Raw genomic sequence first — 7,579 nt, 5'->3', positions numbered from 1 at the left:
AGGAGACTACTAGAAGTTATGGCATCATGTGTGGACAACAATGTAAAGAAAATGTAAAGGGAATTCCACAAAAATTAATTTTTCATGAAAATTACACATTCCATCAACTTGATACTAATATGTTAAGGGTAACACTTACTCCCCTGCTTTCTGAAAGCGGTTAGTCAAGTGCTGTTTCATTATGCTAGAAAAGTGAATTTTTGTGGAATTTGAGTGTCTGAATGAGTTCACTTATGTGCAAGCTGTTTTCTTGACAGTTATCAGTGACTAGACTCAGTCTGTCCAATTTAAGCACTATTGCTTCATCATATTGAACTCTACTGTATGTCCAACAGCTATCATTAGCCATACAATTTGTAGTCTCACAGATTTCAAGCAGTATCTCACTTAGAATATTACTGCTTTTCAACAATACTTATGTTTCTCCATTGAACATTTTGGGAAGATAAATACAAAAATACAGTGTATGTGTGGTTTAGTAGGTGCCTCGGAAATGTGTGAAGTTATGCTTTCCCTGAAAAGTTCAGTGCTTTACAAAACAAATCAAACCATCATAAACTAAAAATGACAGTTAAGAAATTGGGACATCTGATGCAGAGACTCCAAACCCACGCACCTTCTGATCTGGAGATTCTCCCAACTGAAATCCCTAGCGAATGGGAGACTCCAACTTGATGTGCGCAAAGTTCCTTGCAGCCGGGGTCCAGGGCCTGCTTAAGGACCCTGGAAGCTCTAGGGTTCTAGATGCTCTCTCATGCTATCTGAACGCTTATTTTTCAACATATGATGACACGTAGTAAGAAATCATTTCAAGCTGGAGACACAGAGCCAGGTTGGGAGAAATTAAACCTCAAGCGGGAGAAAAGGAGATTTTGCAAAAATGGGCTTTCGGCGGGAGATCTCCCGTCAGAAGCGGGAGAGTTGGAGTCTCTGCTGATGTGCGAATAGTTGTGTAATATCGCACATTGAATATCTATGTGTTTATTTTGGTTTGCAAGATTTAAACATTTGGCTCCTCTGCCATGTGATCTCACTGAAACAATGGAATAGAAACAAACAACATATTGCTGCATTTCTTCTGTCTAACTAAGACTTACCTCTTTCGAATCTACTGAGATTGTCTGTACAGGAGCAAGGTTGAACTTGCAATATCCAACGAATATTTCTGGCAAGCAGTACATGTACTTCCAAAAGCCAGGAACTTTATTGATTCTTACAGGTTATCAGCATTGACAAGAATTTCATAGGAGCTCTTGAAATGTGGCAGCAGTGTCATCTCTTGTATGATCATACAGGTATTATCGCAAAATTTCCAAAGCAAGCTGCATGCCTTCAAATAAGGGTTGTCTTCCAGTAATAAGGAAGCATGATAGGGAAACGATATAGAAGTGCTTTGTAGCCCACTATTTCGCATGCAGTGAAAGCTGTGAAGTATATGTTGTATATTTAGATAGTAAATGAACTTCATGTGCTACTAACATACAACTTCAAGTCTTGTTGATTATCAATTTAGTATTGTCTCTCTGTAGAAGACAATGTTCTGCTTATTAACTACTAAGGCACATTTGAGCAATTAGTATGGAAGAACCAGTGACATTGAAGAATGCTCCTCTATGTTATTGCACTATGATAAACCCTTTACAAAGGATTTAACTCACATTCAGTTTTGATGTAATTATTGTAGGGATACTATGCATATGACTTGCTGTTGAGAATTTTATAAGTTTTACTTTTCTGTGGGAGTGGAGCAGTATGGACTGTATTCCACTTGATATACACACAGAAAATTTGCCTTTCTACATCTGTAGGCAAAATGCTGTATGTGAGAGAAGTTTTGTTTTTGAATAGTTGAATTACTACTGACTTTGTTTCTTCAACTAACCAGACTTCATACACCTGTACACCTCCTATAGGGTAAAACTGACAAAGGTGTGCTATTAAGCAGAATATTTAACACTTTCTGTACACAACCTAGTATAAGATTTTGAAGCGAGTCAATTTGCACTTATTTCAACTGATTTTACCTTTGAAATACACAAAATAGTGTTCCGTCCTATGTTTCAATGTTGAAAGTACTTTGTTATTATCTTGCCAGAATGATTCTTTAGGCTCCACAGCAAGAAAATCAAGGATTGAAATTAAGCATCATAATAAACATAAGTTTGTTTCGCTTGCTTCTGATTGGGTAAAGGCAGGTCACATTTATTTTTAATTTTATTTTAAAAGTGACCTGATTTATTATTCAATGAGATCTTACTTATCTAGGAGTTCTGAAGTGAAAACTGACTTCCACTATGTATATTCATTATTGGATCACTGAATTTGTTTAAAAGACTGCAAGAACATCTGAGACTAGTCTATGAGGATATACTCAGTATCAAACAAAAGCTTTAGGGATAGTGGAATTAGTGTAGCTCACATGCATATATTGGAGGAATCAATACTAGGTGGATTGCAGTTGTCTCATACTTTAATTCCTGAATGCTTCCTGGAAATCTTATGAGCCACTTAATTCTGAGTGAATTCTTGCTCATTGTTTGGCAATTTTCAGCTTCAAGTGATTTTCATTCTGCTCCTGCTCATGAGGTGCTACAGGAAGAATGAATAACGATGCGTTTGTTCCTTGTTCTTTTTTAGTCATGATTGAAGGTGTCATCATGGTTTCTAGCCCTTTGCTGTGGTATCAATTGGCGACAATTGCCAGGTTGTAGGTTCACTTTTTCATCAGCCTGTCTGTGACCGTCACATTCACGCTAGAACTCTTGCCTAGAATTGGTGTGATCATTCCATAGACCGCCGTCACTTTGATAGACATCTTGTGCAGTAATAGTATTAAAGGAGACCTCCGGATGATTTTCAGATTTTTACATTTGAACAACTAAAAATTAGTTATACTGAGGACAGAGTTTCAGAATTTGTGATAATTGGGATGAAGAATAAGAATATTTTCAAAATTTAGAACAAATTGCAATGAACAAGGATGATGACATGGCAGAGTCACCATAAGAATGCATGAGTTGGGGCTCAAGGAAGCAGAACAAAAGAAGAAGGCATGCATAGATTATAAAAAGGTGAATCGCAAGCAAGCGGTATTGTAATGGAATTACACTGCTACATTTCTGAAATATGTGAACTTCCTACGTCATCATCCTTGTTCTGTGTAATTTGTTTGAGAGATTTCAAAGTATTGTTTCTCCGCTGAAGAACCACAATAAATTCCTCAAATCTATACATGGAGTTGTTGATTTATGTACTACATGATGTGAAATTATGAAAAATCGCCTGGAATGTCCCTTTAAGTAAAAGAATTGTTTAATAGTGAAGAGAAAGTGTGACCCAAAACTTAGCCAGTTCTGTGACAAAGTCTTGGAGCCGACTGGTGGCAACTTTGGAGAAACTACAGAGCAACTGGCAGCAACTTGGTGACATCGAATTGAAACAAACTGACCACGTTCTTCCATTATCCCTGCACAAATATACATGTATCTGTAGTTTGTGAAAATTGATATAAATGTTATAGCTTTCATTTTTCATGTTATACTGAAATTTACTTCACTAACACAACCTGTCCTCAGATAAATAGTTGTACATAACATGATTAAAATTTAAACACATAAACACTTAAGCAGACATTGTCAGTTCATAGGTAAAATTTTTTGCTTTCTTTCATTTAGTTGTTGGCAATCCAATCGTGAATAGTTGTTCCACTGTAGAGCACATCTTTGTTAACCCATCAGATTGTATATGAAGCTGAAAGAAAGTCCCACGTTTTACATTTTCTGGATTGTATATATCTGCGAAGAAGTAATCAACCAATCGTATGTTCTTCTTTTTTGTCCAGATTAAGTGTATTATTTATTAATAGTAGTCTGAAATCATTGCTGCCTTTCTTCTCAGGCAGATTAATTGTTATTTCTTTGTCATTCGCAGCTGAAAGAATTTGAATTAAGAAAGTACCACCAGTATTCGCGATGTTTGTGGTGTTTTCTTCTGATTTTCATTTATGGATTAAAAAAATCAATCGGTCTGAAATAGTTTACTGTTTGTATAGATTTGCTAACAGATTTAAGGAGATTTGCAATGGCCTCTTGTGTACAGGTACATAATTAATTTGTTTTTCGTATATGGACGAAATTGACCCAATGTAAAATATTTTGACCTCGCAAAGCTAAAGTGATTATTGTTGGAAGGATGTTTATTATGGAAATAATGATATGACAAAGTTAATACATAGTAATTGCTCTGGTTCAAAGCAACAATTTAAGGACAGGAGAATCTGGAATGTTTTCACCTTTCACATGTATTTGTCACCGCGTAAGTCAACCAGATGTAAGTATAACTTCTGCCGAGGGTCTATATCAGACAATGTCTAAATAAATGGTTTTGTTACTACAACTCACCATTCCATGGCGGTGTGAATATAATATTTATCAACAATGCTATGCATGGGATGTTATGATTATATTACATGTCAAAGAGGATGAACAATTCTATGATATGCTGCTTGAATTAAATGGAAGCAAAGGAAGGAAATGAGTGAATTGTACATGTATGTATACTTTGATATTTCAAGAACTTGTGTGTAAAATGATGATTGTATTATGTATTAAAAATCTCTCACGAAGAGTCAATATTATCACTTTGCTGTCGTGTGGGTCTTTTGATGTCACATTCCTTGATCGAATTATATTTTTGTAGGTGAAAACTGAATACCAAATGCAACTTCGCACACATACATTACAAGATATTATCTCGTATGTGCAGAGTGGGTTTAAGGCCGGTTCTTGGGTTTGTTTGTTTGGTTTTTTCTTTGTCCAAGGCAAGTAACTTTATTAAAATTGTATATGAAGGGTCATGTACATTGATTGATAGAAGATAGTGATGGTGTTAGAAAGTGCAGGAGGTACCCAGTTACATGCGCGCTTCGTTGCGAGCGAATTGCGGAGTTCTGTACCAGTGTACTCTGTATCAATTTCGTTACTAGACTGCGATATCTTTAAAGTGTTAACGCTCAGAGTATATGTTCAAATTGAGTGTAAGTCTCCCCCGTATTTAAAGAATGTTAAAGGACAAGTTCACCTTCATAAACATAAGGATTGAGAAAATGCAACAATATTAGTAGAACACATCAGTGAAAGTTTGAGGAAAATTGGACAATCGATGCAGAAGTTATGAATTTTTTAAATTTTTGTGTTGGAACCGCTGGATGAGGAGACTACTCCAGCTTGTGAGTCATATGCGTACAACAGTATAAAGAAAATGTAAAAGAAAATTCAACATATTTTCACTTTTTTCGCATAATAAAAGAGCACTTGACTTGCCTCTTTCTAAAGGCAGGGGAAATAATATTACCCATAACATTTGTCGGTAACGAGTCAGGGGAATGTGTACTTTTTTCAAAAGATGGAATTTTGTGAAATTCTCTTTATATTTTCCTTATATTGTTGTACGCATGTGACATCTAAGTTATTCATACACTGCAGTAGTCTTCTCATCCAGCGGGGTACTGCACAAAAACTACAAAAATTCAAAACTTTTGAACGGATTGCCTGATTTTCCTCAAACTTTCAATGATGTGTTCTACTAATATTGCTACATTCTCTCAATCCTTATGTTTATGAAGGTGAACTTGTCCTTTAAAGGTTGATATTCTTCTATTTTTTTTCCTGCATTTTCGTAAAATGCAGGAGTCTTCCCATCAGGGTCTGAACGAACAATCAACCAACAAATCAAGTAGGGCCTACATGGAATTCAAGAAAGGTACCACAATTAACCACAGGGTGTTCATACTTCATTAAAAATTGAGCTGCTATCATCGTGACGTAGAACATGGTATACTTCCGATCGCGTACGTATATGTCCTCTGTAATGAAATGCGGCCTGTCATCACCGAATCCTTCAACAGCTCCCGACTGCTGATCGTTGCGTTCAAATTGATGAAGAAGTGGAATAAAAATACAGCAACCACACGCACACACAACACACACACACACACACACACACACACACACACACACACACACACGAACAAAAAGATATGATGCGCATAGTCGTTTCGCGCATTTGAAATTGTTGCTTGTTCATCGTACTGAGTTACCACCAAAGATATCCTTCCTAGACTATATACGATATATGTATTCAGTGGCGTATCTAGGGGGGGCAAGGGGGGCACGTGCCCCGGGCGCCACTCCTTGGGGGCGCAAAAAAAAAAACGAAGAAGAAGAAAAAAAAAGAAAAAAAAAAGAAAAGAAGAAGAAGAAGAAGAAGAAGAAGAAACTCACCGGATGGGGGGGGGGGGGGGCAGAAAACCAAATCAAAAAAAGATAAAACAAAACATAACGATGACTCGGACAAAATGACAATGTTTATTGTGTTCACACTAGAATTCTATGTAAGCTGAAATACAATTTTCGGCTCGCTCGCTGCGCTCGCTCTCTAAATTTTATATAGAAGAAGAAGGTAAGAACAAAATTTGATGATGAAGCCAACAAAATGACAATGTCTATTGTGTTCACACATGTCATTTTATATTTAGCAGACAAAATGTTTCACTGAGCAGCGACTGCAATTTCTTTCGTTCTGAAGCGATCGCCAATTGGATCAAAAGAAGGCGCCAACGGTTCCGAACATACGGGGAGGGGGGGGGGGGGCGCCAAAAAATAAGGCCGTCACTATACATTGTGTCTTGATTAGAATTGTAAGATTTGATAAGCAAAAAATGACAAGAGTTCCATGTTTTGTAAGCTGAAATACAAAATTTTCGGCTCGCTCGCTGCGCTCGCTCGCCAAAATTTATCAAAAAATCAAACAAGATAAGAACAAAACGTGATGATGATGACGCGGAAATATACAAATTTCGCCTCACTCGCTCGTACTAATTTAGAGTATTTCTTCAATTCCTTAGTTTGTTGGTAAAAATCGTTATCTATAAGGCCGTCACTATACATTGTGTCTTGATTAGAATTGTAAGATTTGATAAGCAAAAAATGATAAGAGTTCCATGTTTTGTCAGCTGAAATACAAAAATTTTCGGCTCGCTCGCTGCGCTCGCTCGCCAAAATTTATCAAAATAAAAAGGAGATAAGAACAAAACGTGATGATGATGCGGAAATATACAAATTTCTGCTCACTCGCTCGTACTAATTCAGAGTATTTTTTCAAGTCTTCAGTTTGTTGGTAAAAATAGTTATCTATAAGGCCGTCACTATACATTGTATCTTGATTAGAATTGTAAGATTTGATAAGCAAAAAATGACAAGAGTTCCATGTTTTGTAAGCTGAAATACAAAAATTTTCGGCTCGCTCGCTGCTCTCACTCGCCAAAATTTATCAAAATTAAAAAGGAGATAAGTACAAAACGTGATGATGACGCGGAAATATACAAATTTCGGCTCACTCGCGCGTACATGGGGGGGGGGGGGGCATTTCATGAAGCAATTTGTCAGATATTTCGTCTGACAAACTGTTAAAAGCTACTGAAATCCTTGCTTCTGATTGGCTGAAAGTACTAATTTTGTGCGACAAGTTGTCGGACAAAATGCTTCATGAAATGCCCCTCTGGTTTAGAATATTTTTTAAA

The sequence above is a fragment of the Diadema antillarum genome, unplaced genomic scaffold (genome assembly GCF_040938485.1).
Source record: "Diadema antillarum isolate AM-2024a unplaced genomic scaffold, OU_Dant_1.0 seq00000581_RagTag, whole genome shotgun sequence".
Classification (NCBI taxonomy): domain Eukaryota; kingdom Metazoa; phylum Echinodermata; class Echinoidea; order Diadematoida; family Diadematidae; genus Diadema; species Diadema antillarum.
Note: the sequence above shows the minus strand (reverse complement) of the source record.